The following is a 20,975-nucleotide window of genomic DNA, read 5'->3' on the forward strand; positions in this document are numbered from 1 at the left end:
CCTTTCCGTGGAGGATGTGAAGTGACAGAAATTGTGTTTTGTCATTTTTGTTCTCCTCATACCTATGTAGTTACTTTGAGTATGCTGTCATTGTGTCCTGCCTTCCACCCTTTTCCACATTTCTCTTCCTTTTTTCCGTATTTCAAAGAAGCTGAATGACATGGTATAGTGATTCGTATCTGTTGTTAGTGTTCCAGATACAAAAGATATAAATTTTCTGTCATTTCCCCAGATTGCATAAATAAATGACAGCATGGGTCCTTTGAAAAGGACATGGCCATATCATTTCTTAATAAGAGTTTCTGCTCCATCTCTTCCTCTGTCTTCCTTTCTTTCAAAGAAAGACAATTTGATCCCTAAATTCAATGTATCTCAGCTCTACAGTGACTCCTTAATTTAATTTGAGGTCCAGGATTTAAATTATTTATGTTGAAATCATTTAATAGCATCAGAAAAGTCTCTCTGCATTTGTGAATGATATAATGTAGGTTTTTAATGTAAGTGAAAGATTTTGTGCTGAAATTCATTTAAGAATTCATTCTGTTAGAAACATGTACTTATTGCTGTGAACATTTTCTGTCAAGTGTTTGGAAAATTTAAAAATATGGATATGCAGTAAAAATATAAATATGAAGCCACATGTCATTTCTGTACAGGATGTAAGGTGATGGACATTGTTTTGTCAGTGTTGTTCTCCTCATACCTATGAAGTTACTTTGAATATGACAATGTTGTGTCCTATTTTCCAGTTTGCTACCATTTCTCACATTTCTGTTTCTGGTTTGTATCTTTGAAACAATTTTGGTGGTGAACTGAGGTATTATGTTGTGAAAACACACTGGTTTTTGATACCTGTTTTCTGGAAAGATTGGTGTACACCTACCACTTTGTTCCATTTGTAATATTTTTTGTGCATTGGATTTACTTCAGTCATCTCATAAATAATTGCTAGGCACTATGTGTTCTTTGCCAATTCCTTCATATTTTCAAACACTAGTGTTACAGTTTTAGTACATATGTGTATTTGTGGAAAGCTGTGGTGTCCTTACAACAAGAGTTTGTACCTTACAGTTTTTCATCGTTTTGTATATATAATAACTATTAGCTCCAAATGAAATATATTTATATGACTGTAAGTAGCCCCCTATTATTTTAAATATGATGTGTTCTTCCAAACAAGTCCAAGTCCTCTCTCTCTCTCTCTCTCTCTCTCTCTCTCTCTCTCTCTCTGTAATGTAAATATTAAAGTTGTTGTATGCGTATTTTTATTTACATCCTGTTAATTGTAATCTTGTACCTGGAGGAATAGTAATGCAGACAAATGAGTTACATGTTATGTCAAATATTTTATGTATGGTGAGAGATTTCGAGACACAGAATCATCTGTGTTCACAGCTGTACCATTTTATTTTCAGACAGTTCCTTGCATTTTTGAGGCCTTCAAATACTCTGCTTGGCACTGTGTCTTTTGTGTATTTAAAGTCAGTATTTGTGGTAGATATCCCTTCTGTGAGTATCCAATTTTTACGAAAGGAATGAATTTCTGTATCCATTGCCTTCTATTGAGAAACTTGATGTTTGTGCTGGAGATAGGGTTGTATTGATCCCCATGTGGACTCGTAGCATTGTATCTGCTTACTTAACATTGCAACTGGAACTCTGATACAGTGATGACAACCAACTCGATATGTTCACTGATGTTCCTTCCTGTAGAACAGAAAAGAAGCTGTCACACATTCACATATCAGTTGTACACAAAGGGGAAAAAATACAATGTTTGTGCAAAGCAATACTGTTCACTGCAACAGACTTCGTCTGACAATCAAAGCTAACATTCATAGATTCTGAAGACGCCTAGCCCACCTTGTCACAGACAAAACTTTAGCGAACCTGACTGAAAGACCTGAAAAGTTATCCTAAGACTAACACATTGCAGATAAAATTTAATAATTATTGGATCACTCTTTTTTTTATCTTGGGAAGTGTTCAAGAAATTTATGGATAAAACTGATAAGAGTTTACCAAATAAGGTTTTCCAAAGCAAACCTGCTGCAAATGAAGGAAAGTCTGTGAGTGGGGAGACAGTGACTTAACATATGGAATATTTGTAGAGTGCTGTGAACAAAAACAGTTTACACATTTCATGAAATTAATTTAGTAATGTCACAGCAAAGTAAGAAATATTACACAAGTTGTCCTCATGACAGAATGCTGTGACCTCACAAACCAAGTGTGTCTATCCACGATGGCTTCCAGCTTCTCTTAAAGCTTGCTGAACAGAGAGACTGGAGATCTGCTTGATTTGATCTGTTCACTTGCTTGCTGTCCTTTCCCTTGGTGTGTTGCCCTCAATCTTATCATCCATGATTATTTTTTCTAGATTTTCTCCATCTCTTCTCATAATATTGTTAAAGAACTGGAGGTTTAGTTGGTTAATGTGAGAAGAAAGGCAAAGAGAGATACTGAGTTGCTCAGTAATGGGCACTTTCACTGTTTTTCCAGTCAATTTTATGCATAACTTCCTGCATCAGCAGTAAAGTTCAAACGCATCAATATGCCACTTGTCTTTTGTCTTGAGGATTTATGTTTCACAAGTGTTGCAACAAGCCAGACTTTTGTGGTATTTATCATCACACTTTTCTGCCAGATCTTACTGAGCGACTTCATAGCCACTCAACCTAGCATGATCTGACATCTTGTCTTGTCTTCACAGCTTTGCACATCACAGATGGTTGACCCAAGATAGATGAAATAATGCACAACTTCCCGTTCCTTTAATTCCATGATTTCCAGTTCCTTTAATTGACCTATGAGTTGGACCAGTGCTATTGGTGCAATTATCATTAGTTTGGATTTGCTGAGATTGATATCCATATGATAGACTAATGTCCTTTTACTTTTGTTAGTAACTCAGCAAGTTTATCCTCATTACTGGTTAAAAGTCCGGTGTCACCAGCAGACCAGAGGTTTAGTCCAACCACCAAGAGGATTCCTAATGACATCTTATGCGTATTGTATGGTTGTGGGCGTAGGACACAACCCTGTCTTACACCATTTGATACACTGAAGAAATAAGACATGCCATCCCTTGTCTTCATAGCTGCATGGTTATTCGTGTATAGACGTGTGATCAGTGCTGTCAAATCTGGTGGAGACTGAACTCTGCAGGCACCCGCCACAACTTTTCCCAGGAAATACAATCGGAGGCTTTCGTACAATTAAGGAACCAGATGAAAACAGGAACACAGAACTATTGCAATTTCTCGATTATTTATTATACGTGAGAATATGTACATCAGTGTCTTTTACTTCAACAAAACTTGCTTGTTCTGTATATATGTGAGATTGAATCCACAGCTTCAAGCACAAAATTTTGGGTGCTTGGAATGTGAGAGCAATGGTTCAGTAGTTGGAGCAGTTCCTGATTAACCATTTCCTGTGTAGGGAGATGTGGTGAAAGACTTCGCCCAGTCTTCTGGCCACTCCCCAGTTTCTCATATGCTTGTACACAAGGAATGCAGCACATTGATATCTTCCTGCCCCATTTTTTTTAATCTTGTCCCCAGATATACTGTACTGTCTAGACCAGGGGATTTAGTTCTTCAGAAGTTGAAATGTTTATAAACATGATCATGATCTTGTACAATTTCTAGCTACTAGCAAGGTCTCCTTTAAACACAAGCCTCTCCATGTACTCTGGTATTCGCCTCTCTCCAAATGCTTTATTTGACTCCTGTAGCAACTTGTTTCTTGGTCTGTCCCCTTGCTCTCTTGCCTTCCATCTGCATCTCGCACATCTTTCTAGACATCATCGCCTCGTCCATTCTTTTCACATGCACTTATGATTTAAATCTTTTTTCCTCACTATTATCCTGTGAAGGTTCTTCGTATGTTATCTCCCTAGCCCAACCATTTCTTTCCTAAATCATATACAAAACACTTTTTAACACGTATCTGACTTCTCAGTAATTTAATTTCATTTGCTTGCTCGTTACTTTTTCCTGTTGCCATCGTGACCTGGTTTTTCCAGTATACACCAGAATTCGTATGTAACATGTTTATCAACAATATTGAAATGTTAAATTCCTACTCATCACATAGAGGTGATGTTGATTCATAGACAGGCTCAATGAAAAAGGATGCTAGAAATATTCTGCTATTGGACTATGTCCTTCATCGTATATAGAAAACTTGCACGCATTCATTAAAGCGCAACTCAAACACACACGGTACCTGTAGTCTCCAGGTGTTAAGGCCTTAGCACCAAAGAGAAGATGTGGCCAGATGTAAGAGTTGTGTTTGTGTGAATGTGTGTGAGTTTTCTATGTCGGAAGTGGAACTTACTCCGAGGGTTGAATATTTCTAACATTATTCTTCATTGTGCCTGTTTGTGACTCAGTGCTTCCTACTGTGTGATGAGTAGCGGTATGTGCTTTCTGTATTGTTATTATTCCATTCTGAATCTTCTATGTAGTTCCTCTCACACTCATAAAGCTATCAACTGGGCTCTCACATTCACTTATCTCTTTGTCATTTCTTCCATTTTGGAAAGTGCTAAAAAATTGTGGTTGCTTGTATGTAAACTGTCAAAAGTTTATATGTAGATTGTGTTACTTGTCCACAGATGAGTGAAATAGTCCAGTAGATCCAACATATATTTCCAGTTTGTATGTCTGACCTGTTATATAACTTTTTTCATGTAAATACTTTAATGACAATACATCTGTACAGTAGGTGTGTAAAACACCACATCCTGCCTTCATATAACACCCTTATGCACTTTATTGTATTGCTAATTGCCTCCATTCTTGTTCAGTCTGTGGGATTTTGTGTTCTTCGGAATGTCCATGACATAACTTTAATGAATGAACGATATTAACAACTAATATTTATTTGTACAAAATACTTCTGAGGAATCATCTTCTACAGCAGCACCCTCTTTATTACAGAAGTTAAAATTTTTTGCACTATTAACAGCTGATAGAAGTTTATTCATATCAAAGTTATGTTCGTGCTACAGAAACCCTGCAAATTAAACTTTTCTGTAGATAAGTTGTTGGTTTCTGTTTAACGTTGTTTTGAATAGTCCTCTTCAGAAGCTTTTTTCTATGCTTCCATCCACCCCCAGTTTTGCAGTAATCTATCCAGTCCACAGTCTTGGTGAATTCTTATTTATTATTGTTACTTAATAGAGTACATTTCAGCATTACAATTTTAACATGAAAATTAATCTCAGTTAATGTATGTGATGATAAAGAAGTTGTTTCTTATTTTTTGCACATATTGTAAGTGGTTCTGATCTATCTAATAGTGCATGTAACTTCATAAAAAGAGATCCCCCTCTCAAACATCCTGCCCATATCTCATCAAGAACAAATGACATGGGTAACTACAGTAAATTGATTTATTTTGTTGTGACAGTAAAGAGTAGTAAATCCAAAGTCATGTGCATGTTGACACGAAGCCACAAAGAGCATCTGTGTACAAACTGCTGAAATAGTGGCAGTTGTATCTTAGTCAGTACTACAGATACAGAAACAGGAAATTGTATTTTAAGCTTTTGCACCCTTATAAACACATGTGCTGAACTACTGCAAAAGCCAGGAAAATATCCTGGAATGGGGGAGAGAACAGGTGCCAGATGCTGATGAAGTAATTAAGTGTAACTGCAAGACTGAAATTTATGGTCTCTGGGTCTCGATCACGTACTTGTTTCTCTCCCTCTGTCCTATCTTACAATGCATAAGTGCCTTGGCTCTTTCATCCTCTTGAGGTCACTATTTCACAATTTTCTTTCTTCTTTCCCTCTTCTTCTTCCCTGTATCATTATTATGAAATTGCATTTCAGTCTTACAGCTTTCTTTTGCCTTGCTTAATTATTATATCATTATTTGCTTTTCTGTGCTCCTCTTGCACCACAACTTTTTTTTTGTTTGCATAAGATCTTCAGTTTTGAGTTTTGATCTGTTAATTAATTTTAGCTATTGATTATGCCCTGAAATTGCAGTATCATCTCGTACAACTCATTCATTGTTACTGTTATGCCTTAACTGTAAGTCTCTTGATATCAGAATTTATGGGTGGGTTTTGCTCTTTTGACTTACTATGTAATGTTGTATAGATATAGGCAGTACTGCATTTTCTGTACAGCTATCTATCCGACGTCATCTAGTTACCAGATTACTTGAAAATTGTATTTAGTTATGTGGTAATTAGGAATTTTCATATGCAGTGAGTAATTGTTGGTGCTAATCGTGCCTAGAATCTATATTCTTCATAAACTAAATCTGATGGTGCTTTATATTTGCTAATTAACATTTTTATAGTCTTTAAGCATTGTTGTGTTATGTAAAATAGAAAAGTTCAATGTAAAGCACTCTCTCTTTCGTGGCTCGAAATAAAACCTATTTTAATTGAAATAGGAAAGTGTATCGGAAATTAAAGATTAATTTGTTTAGAGCTGTTCTGACATAATTATCGTAAACAGTATTTTAAGTCATGTGTGAAATATTTTTGTATGAAATATTATTCACAATTAAAATTATTTTCATAAATAATGCATTTAGCTGGAAATATGATCTCTAATTTTAAACCATTTATGAAGAGCAGAATGTTTAAATCCCTTGCTTTGTTATTTTCTTGTTCTCAATAGAAACTTAATAAAGCAGCAGAATATTTACTAAAGATTTATGTATTAATTTTTGTGTGTGTGCTTTTCTATTTCTAGTTAGAAAGCAACAATTTTGACATGTAAATGAGGTTTTAGAACCTAATACTTGTATGAACACCCCAGTTCAAGTTATCCGAAAGTCTTTGGATGTCTGTCATTACCAGTGTCAAATCTAATTCTCCTAAAACATTCATAGAACAACCCGCAACATTTATAACACTTTTTTTTCTTTAGATTAGATTCGGTTTTCGTTCCATAGACCCAAAAAATGAGATGATTTCCGTGGGTGTGGAACATGTCAGAAAATATAACATAAAAACATAAAAGATTGAATATAAATAAAAGATTGTCGAAATAGATGAATACAATGCAGTAAACTGGAACAGCTAATATTTACAGAATTAACACGCTGTCAGAATGAAACACTGTTACACACTATTAATAAATTTATCATACACAAAATACCTAATCTTGACTGTTGTGACCAAGTGCTGTCAAAACTGAAATCTAACATATTTTTACTTAAACTGGCTTAACAGTCTCTGTTAAGATATTCATCCGTGGAGTAGGAAGCGTTGCCTATCATAAAGTCTTTCAAACTCTGTTTAAATTGTACTTTATCTGAAATGAAGTTTTTTTTAATGGTTGCTGGCAATTTATTGAAAATGTGTGTTCTTGAGTATTGGACCCTGTTTTGGACCAAGGTAAGTGATTTTAAATACTTGTATTCAGTTTGATGAGTTGCCCCAGAATATGATCCCATATGACATAATAGAATGAAAGTAAGCAAAGTATGCAAGTTTTTTTTTTTTTTTTTTATCTCTTACATCTGACATCATTCTCACAACAAATACAGACTTGTCTAGGCATTTCAAACAATTCTGTGATATGCCCTTCCCAACTGAATTTATTATCGAGCTGTAATCCCAGAAATTTAACACTGTCAACCTCTTCGATCTGCATGTCTTCATATGTTATACACGTGCCAGAAGGAAATCTCTTACAGGTTCTGAACTGCATATAGTGGGTCTTCTCAAAGTTTAATGACAGCGAATTAGCTTCGTGTTAGTGAAAATTTGATTAGCAGCTATTTCTAACTATGTACTTGACTTGCTGCTTATTGGAATGTTTGTATCATCTGCAAACAAAATAAACTTATCATCTGGCAGTGGAACAGATGAGGTCATTAATGTACTCAAGCAAAAGCAATGGACCCAAGATGGAACCTTGAGGAACACCACATGTAATTAATTCCCATTCAGATGAGGACTGACTGCTTACTGCACAGGTATTTTGCAATGACACCCTTTGTTTCCTGTCAGATAGATAAGGCTCAAACCATTTCGCAGCATTGCCAGTGACACCACAATATACTAATTTACTTACGAGAATGCTGTGGTTCACGCAGTCAAAGGCATTTGACAGGTCACAGAAAATGCTAGTAGCCTCTAATCTATTATCTAATGAATTAAGTACATTCTCACTGTAAGTGTAAATAGCTTTCTCTATATCAGAACCTTTAAGAAATACAAACTGACTTTGGCAATATATTATTTGCAGTAAGATGCTTACAGAGACACATGAACACAACCTTTTCAAATATTTTTGAGAAAGGCAACAAAAATGAAATGGTTGATAATTTGATGGTATCTCATTATCCCCCTTCTTGAAAAGAGGCTTAACTTCAGCATATTTTAGCTAGTCTGGAAATGTTCTGCTGATAAGAGATTGATTACACAATTAACTTGAGGTAGGACTCAACTTGCATGAGCACTCTTTGATCAACTTTGCTGATATGTTATCGTACCCACTGGAATACTTAGATTTTAAGGATTTTATATTGGATGCTACTTCATTGGGAGATGTAAGTGTCATTTCCATTTTACTGAAGTTATTTTTAAAGACTGGTCTCAGATACTCCATTGCACTGTTCATCAAACCTGATAACCACAAGCTGTCAGTAACAGAAATGAAGTACTTGTTTAAGAGGTTTGCAACACTACATGTACTTGTTACCAAAGTCTCGTTTATTTTTAGAGCTATCTGCTCCTCTTTCTTTTTGACCCCATCTGTCTCTGTCTTCACTATATTCCATATAGTTTTTATTTTGTTGCCTGATGTAATTATTTTTTTCTCATAATAAAACTGCTTTAGTTTTGGATTACTTGCTTTAATATTTTGCTGTATTCTTTTTAAAACGTTACAATTCTAACATCAGAGCTGTTTATAGATAGTTGATACAGTCTCCTTTTTGTCCCACATGATATCTTTATTCCTTATGTAATTCACAGTTTATTTTTTGACTTCTGTGTGATTTGAGTTACCTTTAGGGGAAAATAATTTTCAAAAGTGGAGGTAACTTTATTCTAATGCTAAAATCCAAAGGATGAAGGTCTGCGGTTTACTTCAGTAGGTCAGCTATAGGCCCTTGATGCTACTGTCATAGACTTTCTCTAACAGTGATACATATCATAGAAAACTACAGGCATCTGTCACATAACAAAAAATACCTAACTGTTCTTCCTTGGGGCCCTTAAGATAGCAGACACTAAAATGAATATTAAAAAAAAAGAAAATAAAACAATGCTAGAAGTTAACTCAGTCAGTACTTACATGCTTCAATGGTTGTTCTCATATTGGGAAATTTTTTACAATGCCATACATTGAAGATATGGCTGATTACTTTATCTGCTCTTTATAAAGGAAAATCACACCCAGAAGGTTGTTAAATTGACAGAAAGAAAATACTTAATATTCATGAGGTGTGATACTTTGTACAGTTGATAAAATAAACACAGTTAAATCACAGTATATAGCTTTCAGATCCATGTGGAATCTTCAGGACAAAAAGAGAGAGATATACAGTTAGAGGGCACAAAATGTCTGTCTTTTGAAAACAACCATGCTCTACAAGAAGGGAGGCAATTATTAACGAAAAGGCACCAAGAGGAATAAGATAAAAATAAAAAAAGTCATGCTGCCATCACACCACGAGCACCAGAGAGATTATATAATCAAAGATAAAAAAGGTGATGCTGTCATCATACCACAGTGCTTTGCTGGGCATGGTCTTCATCTAAAATGATGCTCCGCAATCCACATTACAGTGTATGGTGGAGGGTACCCTTCACCACTACACATTTCCTTTCCTGTTCCACTCGAAAACAGAATGAGGGAAAGAACTATCTATATGCCTCCATATGAGCCCTAATTTCTTGTACCTTATCTTCATGATCCTTTCATGCAATGTATGTTGGAGACAGCAGAATGGTTCTGCAGTCAGCTTCAAATACCAGTTCTCTAAATGTTCTTCATAGCGTTCCTTGAGAAGAACATTGCCTTCCCTCCAGGAATTCCTATTTAATTTACCACAACATCTCCATAACATTGTACGAACCTACCAGTAACAAATCTAGCAGCCAACCACTGAATTGTTTCAATTCACAGAAGAACCACTCTTTCCAGAACTCTCCCAATAAACCAAAGTCGACCATTCGCCTTTCGTACTACAATCCTCACTTGGTAGTCTGTAGTGTCGGCAGACTTGCCAACACTACGTACACTAATTGAAAGAGGCGGCCAAGATGCACACGCTAACTCACGAAGGATGGAGTGAGGTCTGAAACAGGAGACTTAATGAATGTGATAAAGAAAATACGTATCTTTGGAATATACTTAACTTTTAATACATCCTTGTATACATCGTTCTTGATGAGACATCTGGAGATTGTGGCGATACAAGTGACTCTTTATATACAAGCTATTTAAGGCTAATGGCGCCTTGCTAAGTCGTAGCCATTAACTTAGCTGAAGGCTATTCTAACTGTCTCTCGGCAAATGAGAGAAATGGCTTCGTCCGTATAGTCGCTAGCAACGTCGTCGTACAACTGGGGCGAGTTCTCGTACGTCTCTCGAGACCCGCCGTGTGGTGGCGCTCGGTCTACGATCACACAGTGGCGACACGCGGGTCCGACATGTACTAATGGACTGCGGCCGATTTAAGCTACCACCTAGCAAGTGTGGTGTCTGGCAGTGACACCACATTCCTCCCCCGCAAATCGGCGAACGGTCGTGTTATAAGGCTTCCGCCCGCCGTGGGGAGGACCCCATGTTGACGTATGCGATGGGGTGGGGAGCCTAACAACAGGCGAGGCTGTGCCACCCGCACCCGGCCATTCGGTCCGAGGGGAGCTAGGAAACGCCTGAAAACCTAGTCCAGGGTGCACGTCAACATGCGGTGTATGCGCCCGTAGAGAGACAGGAGGGGCCGAAGGGTCGACCTCCATGTGGTCGGGGCACCCGACGGGCGAAGACGACATCTGGTCCGGAGCGGGCAAGAGTTCCATGGCGGAGGACATCTGGTCACGGGAAGCGATCGGCGGCGCGTGACCCAGGGAGGCGCCAGGCGGCTGCAGCGACGCGTCCACTGCGGGCAGCGCCGGCGGGAGAACAGGCGGCGGCGGCGTCGCGTCGCCATGAGGCAAAATGGAAGGCAGCGTCGGTAACACCTGGGGATGAGGCGAGCCAGTAGATGGGTCCCCAGGGCGCTGACAAGACGGCACTGTCGCTGAAAGCAGACGGGGAGCGGCAGAACCCAGGCGACGACAGAGGCGCAGCTGATTGAGATGCCGACGCACCTCACCAGAGGCCCCCAAAACCAAATACATCGCGCGGCCGAGGCAGCGAAGAATGCGCCCTGCGAGCCAACGCCGTGAACCGCGATAGTTGCGATAGAAAACAACGTCGCCAGGAGCAAAAGCAGTAGTCTGCCGCTGCACTGGAACCTGATGCGGCGGATGCAGCAAAGACATCAAGGTTCGATGAGGACGACCATGGAGCAACTCAGCCGGCGAGCGACCATCGCGGGGCTGAGAGCGATACGAAGACAAAAAGAGCAACAATGCGTCCTCCCGGGAATGCGACTCTTTCAACTTCAACATCTGTGACTTGAAAGTCCGGACCAATCGTTCAGCGGCACCGTTTGACTGAGGCGAAAACGGCGCGGATGTCAGATGTTGAATACCATTGGCCTTGCAGAATGACTGAAATTCTGCGGACATGAATTGTGGGCCATTGTCGGAAACAATAGTCTGGGGAAGACCTTCAATGCAAAAAATAGCGGACAACGCTTGGATGGTGGCAGATGACGTCGTGGAAGACATCCGGACAACAAAAGGAAAATTACTGAAGGAATCCACCACAACCAACCATCGAGCATTCCAGAATGGACCAGCAAAATCGATGTGCAAGCGTTGCCAAGGGGAAGTGGCTGTCGGCCATGCAAAGAATTTCCGCGGCGGGGCGGATTGTTGTTCGGCACACGCCACGCAAGAAGAGCACATATTCGTAATCGCAGCATCGATTCCGAACCAAGTACAGTGCTGACGAGCAAGTTGTTTCGTACGCACTATACTCCAATGTCCTTGGTGAAGAAGCCGTAAGACAGAGGACTGTAACGAATGTGGGACCACGACTCTGGATTGATCATTATCCGAACGCAACAACAAAACACCACGTCGTACAAAAAGTCTCTCCTTGTGAGCAAAAAATCGGCGAACCAGCGGATCCTCGATCCGTGACTTTGACAAGGGCCATTGCGTAGCAACAAAACGCAAAACAGTAGCAAGGACAGGGTCAGCAGCTGTGACTGTAGCGACACGACGAAAATCAATCGGAAACGATTTGACCACGTCATCGGTTTCCAAATCAATGAACATGCAAGCAAGTTCGGAAGAATCGAATGCTTTATCCTCAGCAACAGGCAAATGGGACAACGCATCAGCGTTTCCGTGCTTAGCAGTGGACCGATACAAGATATCGTAGCGATACTGCGAGAGGAAAATAGACCAGCGAATGAATTTCTGCGCTGTACGTGGAGGTACAGGCTTGTTTGGATGAAAAAGCAATGTCAAAGGTTTGTGGTCCGTGATGATGGTAAAGTGACGACCATACAAGAAATCATGGAACTTAGTAACACCAAACACGAGAGCTAAAGCTTCTTTCTCTATCTGGGAATAATTGCGTTGCGCAGACGAGAGCAATTTTGAAGCAAAGGCAATAGGGCGATCATGCGATCCATCTTTGTGCGCAAGCACAGCACCAATCCCGAAGTCCGATGCATCGACCATCAACAAAAGGGGTTTCCGGGGATCGAATGGCGTAAGGCAAGTATTTGAAAGCAACGCCGATTTCAACCGGCGAAAGGCGCGTTCGCATTCCGTCGTCCAGACGAACAGGAACACCTTTACGTCGTAAGCGATGAAGCGGAGCTGAAATGGAAGAAGCGCGCGGCACAAACCTGGCATAGTAGTTAATTTTTCCCAACACTCTCTGGAGCTGTTTCAAGTTCTGTGGCGAAGGCAACTCCTGTATGGCACGGAGGTGCTCTGGACTCGGATGTATGCCTTGGGCATTTATGACATGGCCCAGATATGGTAAGTCACGAGCAAAAAACACACATTTGTCCTTCCTCAAACGAAGACCATTTTGCCGCAAGACCTGAAATAACGTTCGTAGGTTGGCTAAATGTTCGGCTTCTGTCTTTCCGGAGATCACAATATCGTCCAGATAGTTCGCAGCAGTAGGGACCGACGCACAAACAGTTTGTAAATATTGTTGAAACAATGCAGGGACGGATGCACACCCGAATGGCAGTCGTTTGAATCGGTACAATCCAAGATGCGTGTTAACCACCAAGACGCGCTGGGATTCTTCGTCCACTGGTAGTTGTAAGTACGCATCTGCTAGGTCCAATTTCGAAAAGTATTTACCCGGGCACAGTTTATCAAAAAGATCTTCCGGGCGGGGCAAAGGAAAAGTAGCAGTCACAAGTTGTGGATTCACAGTTGCCTTGAAGTCCACGCAAAGTCTCAGTTTTCCGGAAGGTTTTGGCAAAATTACTAAGGGTGAGGCCCAGAGAGAAGCCTGCACACGTTCAATTACACCTTGAGATTCTAAATCGTGTAACGTTCTTGCGACCTCATCACGCAATGCGTGGGGAACATTGCGCGCTCTGAAAAATTTCGGTTGCACGTTCACTTTCAGTTCCAAATGTGCTTCATAGTTCTTAGCGCAACCAAGGCCCGGTGCAAAAATGTCTGCAAATTCTTCACAAAGATTAGAAACACTGGCGGAAGGCACAGTCTGATTCACTGGTAGGACCTGATTTACTATAGACATGTTAAACAACTGAAATAAATCTAAACCAAACAAGTTCACTGCAGTAGAAGAACGAAGAACGTAAAATGACACAAGTTTTGTTTGTCCCTTGTATGTGGCAAGAAGGCTGCACTGTCCTAACACAGGTATCTGCTGTCCTAAATAACTATTGAGCTGAACATTTGCGGCACGCAACGGAGGCTTGCCCAGCTGTTTGTACGTGTCTTGATTGAGCAATGAAACTGCAGCTCCGGTATCGAGCTGGAATGGTATCACTTTGCCTCCAAAGTCTAAGTCTACAAAAAGTTTATTGTCCTGCTGACGACAAGAGCGACTTTCACGTGCAATTTGAACTGATACAGGTACAGAATCACTTGCGACTTTACGGGAGTTCCGGCGACGTCGACGCACACTTTGTGTGGGATGAACACAGTCACTGTGAGATAAAGTGGCACTGGACGGGGTGGAATTAACGACATGAATGTCCATGGGCGAAGGTCCACGAGCCTGATTGTCCCTGGTTCGATTCCGGCGCGAAGTAAAGGGCCTGGAATGGTTTTGATTGTCTGATCTTAGCTTTTTCTGGCAAACACTTTGAACATGTCCTTTCTTATGACAGTAAAAGCAAATAGCTCGGCGTGACGGGCAATTGTCACGCGAATGTCTAGTTGCACACCGCGGGCATGATTGTAGAACTGCATTGGCATGCTTACGCGGCTGGACTCGTGTGTGCGAGCTAGGCTGCAGCTGCGCTGACGTGCGCGAGGGCCGTTTAGCGTCCCGTGCTGCGCGCCCGGCGGGCCGGTCAATGCGACACACTGCTGGCGAAGTTTCAAATGATTCCTGAGCAAAGTCAAGTGTGTCTTGCCTATCCAATATGTCTATCACCTGTTGAAGGGAGGGATTAACTAGTTTCAAAACCTGTTCCCGTATGCGAACATCAGAAACGTTCTGTGCAATTGCATCACGCACCATAGTATCTGAATAAGGGAGGCCACAGTCACATTCAAACGCACACTCCCTAGTAAGTCCTTGCAATGTTGCAACCCACTCCTTATTTGTCTGACCGGCCGTACGTTTGGTACGAAAGAACGTATACCTTTTTGCAACTACATTAACTGTTTCTTTGAAATAGGCATCTAAAGCAGACAAAATTTCTTCGTAGGACAGAGTTGCTACGTCGCGTCGGGGAAACAATTTCACTATCACACGGTAGGTGGACACACCGACACAAGAAAGCAAAAACGGCTGCCGCTCATTACCTTGAATTCTGTAGGCGGCTAGATGGAAGCCGAATTGTCGGGACCACTCAGTCCAAGACTCGTGGGCTGCGTCGAAGCTACGAAACGGAGGTGCAACGGCGGGTCGTGGCTGCGGTAGCGATGAAGCGGCGGCGGCCGCATCGGTTTGCAGCGCACGTTGACCCTGTACGAGCTGTCCAAGGGCATCCAATAACGCCTGCGTCTGCTGATTCTGCAAGCGATAAAATTCGGACAGTACATCTGGCGAAGCCATGACACAAGGAATGTAAGCAAAGCAAGAAGAACGAAGACCGTTTTTACGCTCGTCGCCAAAATTGTAGTGTCGGCAGACTTGCCAACACTACATACACTAATTGAAAGAGGCGGCCAAGATGCACGCGCTAACTCACGAAGGATGGAGTGAGGTCTGAAACAGGAGACTTAATGAATGTGATAAAGAAAATACGTATCTTTGGAATATACTTAACTTTTAATACATCCTTGTATACATCGTTCTTGATGAGACATCTGGAGATTGTGGCGATACAAGTGACTCTTTATATACAAGCTATTTAAGGCTAATGGTGCCTTGCTAAGTCGTAGCCATTAACTTAGCTGAAGGCTATTCTAACTGTCTCTCGGCAAATGAGAGAAATGGCTTCGTCCGTATAGTCGCTTGCAACGTCGTCGTACAACTGGGGCGAGTTCTCGTACGTCTCTCGAGACCCGCCGTGTGGTGGCGCTCGGTCTACGATCACACAGTGGCGACACGCGGGTCCGACATGTACTAATGGACCGCGGCCGATTTAAGCTACCACCTAGCAAGTGTGGTGTCTGGCAGTGACACCACAAGTTCCATTTCGTATCACTGTGCAATGTTATGCCCAGATATTTAAATGATATGAGCATGTCAAGCAGGACACTACTAATGCTGTAGCCAAACATTATGGGCTACAGTCACTTCGACACCTTATTGTGCACCACCGCATCATCAGCAAATAATCGCAGATTACTGCCTACCCTGTCTGCCAAATCGTTTATGTATATAGAGAGTAATACCAGACCTATCACACCCCTGGGGCGCTCTCGACAATACTCTTGTCTCTGATGAACACTTGCAGTTGCGGACAACATACTGAGTCCTATAATTTAAGTAGTCTTTGAGTTATTCACATATCTGTGAATCTATTCCACATACTCGTACCTTCTGTAACAGCCTGCAGTGGGGCACTGTGTCAAATGCTTTCCGGAGATCTAGAAACATGGAGTCTGCCTGTTGTTCTTCATCCATAGTTCAAAGTATAACATGTGAGAAAATGGCAAGCTGAGTTTCACATGAGCAATGCTTTCTAAAACTGTGCTGATTTATGGACATAAGCTTCTCGGTCTCAAGAAAATTTATTATATTCGAACTGAGAGGACATTCAAGGATTCTGCAGCAAACAAAAATTAGGGATACTGGTCTGTAATTTTGAGGGTCCATTCTATTGCCCCTCTTATACACAGGAGTCACATGACCTGGGAGTCACATGCACATTTTTCCAGTCACTTGGGATTGTGCACCAGGCGAGAGATTCACAATAAATGCAAGCTAAGTTAGGGGCCAGTGCCGTAGAGTACTCTTTGAAAAACCAAACTGAGATTCCATCCAGAACGGATGACTTCTTTGTTTTCAATTACGACTTACTACTAAGTTGCCCATATGGGAGGTGTTCGATGGTAAAATGATGATAATTTTGTGCAGTTCTTTTACGGGAATGATTTCTTGAATATGATTAAAACTTGGGCTTTTGTTTTGCTGCCATCAATTACCACATCAGACTCGTCAACAAGTGACTGGATGGAAGCCTTAGACCCACTTAGAGATTTTATGTAGGACCAGAATTTTCTTGGGTTCCCTGCCAGAACTTTTGCTAGGATATGATAGTGCTAGTAGTTTTATGCTTCGCATGCAGATCTTTTCAGATGCACAAATCGTTACTAACATTTCCTTTTTGTCATTTGTGCATTGCGCATTCTCTTTTGAAACAAGAGTGTGACAGACTCTGCTTCCTCAGCATTTTCCAAATCTCATTATTAAACCACGGTGGGTCTTTTCTGTCTTTAATCCATTTACTTGCCACATAATTCTCCAGACCATGATTTACAATCTGCTTAAACTTTGCCCTTAACTCCTCTATGTCCATCTTACTGGAACTAAGTGATTTCAGTTCACTAAGTGAGATGCTAACAACAGCTTATCTGTTCTTTCTAGCAGAAACTCTCTCCTAATTTTCTTAACTGATTTATTAACTTCTGTAACCGTAGTTGCCACAGTGACATCATGATCGCTGATCTCCGTGTATATCCTGACATTGTCTGTAAGGTTCAGCATCTTTGTAGTTACCAGGTATAAGATATTTCCATTGTGCGTGGACTGCCAAACTAGCTGTTCAAGACAGTTTACAGAAAACTTGTGCAAAAGTACTTCGCACGAGTTCAAAAGTACTTTGCAAGACTGTCTTTCTGTACCCCTGCACAGAATCCTTAGATATCCCAGTCAATACTTGGTAGGTTAAAGTCGCCTACAACTAGTAATGCATGATCTGTGTTATACACAAGCAGATAACTTCACTGTGACACTCAACTTTGATCTCAATAGAGACAATATTTTTATCAGCTGCAATGAACCCCCCACCCTCCTATGGCCTGTAATGTCTTTTTCCATATACATTCCACAACTCACTGAATATCTCAGAGCTTTTCGCTTTGGGTTTCAGCCAGCTCTCGGTCCTGAGGATAATTTGCATGCAAGAACTTTCCTGGAGGGCAGTAAATTCAGGAACGCTGTTACGAATACTCTGACAATTTACTGATAAAATTTTGACAGTCAAAGTGCCTATACTCTGAACGTGGTCTGACTTCAGCTACTGCCCAGCCCAAAAATCCTAATGTGCACTCTGCAAGTACTCTGCTACTCAAGTAGCTGTTTCCTTTGGGCAGTGCATCCCTGACCTATCAAGGGAAGCCCTACAAATCCCCATACGATAACGCGGGTCTAGAAATCTGCAGCCAAGATCGTCACAGAGTCTACAAAGCCTTTGCTTAGGACCTGTCACTCGGCTCCAAACCAAAGGACCCTGTTCGACTCTGGGAACGATGATGTAAATTTCGACCTCCACTTGCACTCCCTGCTTGAGGCCAGCAGCCTTCACTATTTCCGCCAGCCACACTTGATAGCCGCTGGCAAGGCCAGCTCTACATTTCAGCTGAGGCCCCCACGCAGACATCGAGTGTGCATTGGCTTTGTTTCCAGCCCTGAATGCTATCTGCATAAGAGACATCATAATGTGCCTAACATTGGAGCTCCCAATAACTAATAACCTTCCCCCCTCCCCATGTGCCCGCTCAGTCAACTGTCCACCCACTGGGTGAACCAGTGAGAACAGATGACCAGTCTCTTCACTGGCCACCTTGAGCGACACGAACTCGTTAAGACCCACCACTCACTCTGCTGTGAGGGCAGATCCACTTTGTCAGGTACATTAGAAGATGCCTCGATAGTAGCGTCCGTGGGCGAAACGAGCAACACCTGAGGTGTCGTATGTGACGTGCCAGATTGTCCGCCACACTACACTCCGAGGCAGCAGCCAAAAGCACAATCAGCTGTTCACAAACTGTGGTCTGCTCCTCCTGCGTCCGCACACATCCTACCCATCCTAACAAGACTAACTGAAGAAGTAAACTGTAAAAGCAGACAGAATCCTAGATATGCAACTTGCTGCACTCCTGATTTTTGTCACCAGTGTACACTGGTGCCTCAGTGAGCTATGTAGTGTAGCTGGCTCTTCAGAAGAAATTAAAACTGCACTACAGACTGCTTGAATCTACACTTACAAAATACGAGTTTACATGTCTTAAAACGGTAATGTGCACAAAGTTTTAGAAATATACTATGAGGAGAAGATGAAAAGATCAACACTTAACTTGCTGCTCTGTAGATGTGTATCATCTGAGAGCTGGAGCCTGTTTTAAGTGGTATGCCATTACCTCCATGTGATCTTTGAACTACTTACCCAACCAATTGTACAGAGACCTACAGTTTAATATGGACTCCGAACTACGGTGCACCTAGCTGACAAAGATGGGCCAATAAGTGCTGCAAATGTCAGCACAAAGAAAGGAAAGGTTAGAATAAGAAGTAAAAACAGGAAATGAAATGCCAGGGTTGACTAGAGTTGGGAGGGTAGAGGGGGGTTAGAAATGAAGTATGATGATAAAGGGAAAGGGGGTATGGAGGCTACCAATTCAAGAATCTGGGTACTAGACATTTTTGATATGTCCTGACAGGCAGGTTGGATTTATGGCATTTTACTTTTTCAAATTGTCACATTTTATAAGGATAACTATTTTATATGCCAAGCTGAATAGCACCTTTGTAAGCCAGGCTATGGAACAGCTGACAATTTGTCTACCATTTCATACACTATTCTCACTGCAATACCTGCTGTACAGTTGCAAATGTGATATGGGGGTTTTGCTAATGCAACTGTCAATTTTCCTTGGTTAAGAACCTGGCTCGCTCATGATGAAGTTTTCAACTAAATACTGTCATAGTCTTGTTGGCCCACAATATGGATGCATTTCACAGCATGACTACAGTTAATGATGATGTTTTTCAATGCATGTTCACTCCTTTTTTATGATCTGAAGGTGGTTGTAGAAAAGAACTGGTTGTAGAAAAAACTAGAAACTAGTCATTGTGCTGTAATTGTATATGATGTTCGTTTTACCTTATGCCACACCTTCAACACTTTGTAAACTGCTTCTAGTATAGTTAGTTATTTGCAAAATCTGAAGATTGCTGCCCACGTCATTAAGTTTTTGCTGCAGACTTCCTCTGTAAGTTTTCTTCATGCCAGCAGTGACAGCCTGATCGTTGGCTGGATTAAGTATGTCACATTAGAGGATAACTATCTTACAAATATCATCCCATCACACGATTAAGAATATTTCCATACGGATGTGATGGTGCATTGTCCAGTAACAATACAGCCCTTGCAGGTAGACCCTTCGGCATTAAATGTCCTAACACCTGTGGCACAAAGCGATTATGGAATCATGTTTGAAATACTGTGTAGTCCATCCAGGGTCACCTCTGGTGAAAATAATGGACAGGTAAATTGTGCATTTATTTTCTTTTGAAACTGTTGATTTTTAAGCTTTACCTATTACACCAAGCTTAACTTTCTATGATGCAATACCATTGGCACAACACAACACAATTATTCTCTGTTTGTTTGGTTTATAACCAGGCACACTATGCTCTATTTTGAATGCTGTAATCTTTGTTGGTAGGCACTTCCAAAACAATCTGGTTTTGTCCACTTTGTTTATTTGCTCAAGCTCTAAATTTTCTCATGCAATAAACAGCTGGAAATATGTTCTCACTTAACTTTTCCCCTTGGATCGCAATCTCTCGTATACCATGACAGTATTTAAATTTTGTTAACCAACCAGAGGACGCTTTTAAATCCCATTCAGTCCCCAAGATTTTGAAGAAAAACTGGAGCTGTTTGGAGCATATGAGGCCAGATACTCAAGTGTGCTATGCTGTTTCCTTTTGAAATCACTTCAACATGGCTTTACCCAGTTTTGTGTGTGTAGACATTTTCATAGCCTTCTGCCATGACAAAGCTTTAGATTAGTCACAACTGCTACCAAATTGAATTATTTTTTCTTTGTTTTTCAAATATAATGGCTCATAGTCTCACCCACATTGCAAATAAGATTTCTTGTATCCGTACTGCCTTCTTTTATTTTGCGTATTATCTCTAGTTTCTGCTGTGTTGTTAATCCAACACCTTTTCCAGACATTGTTCAGCACCATTGAAACTGATGACTGTCTTTCACAACAGTTAACAGTC

Source organism: Schistocerca nitens, chromosome 5 (assembly GCF_023898315.1).
Source record: "Schistocerca nitens isolate TAMUIC-IGC-003100 chromosome 5, iqSchNite1.1, whole genome shotgun sequence".
In the NCBI taxonomy this organism is placed as follows: Eukaryota; Metazoa; Arthropoda; class Insecta; order Orthoptera; family Acrididae; genus Schistocerca; species Schistocerca nitens.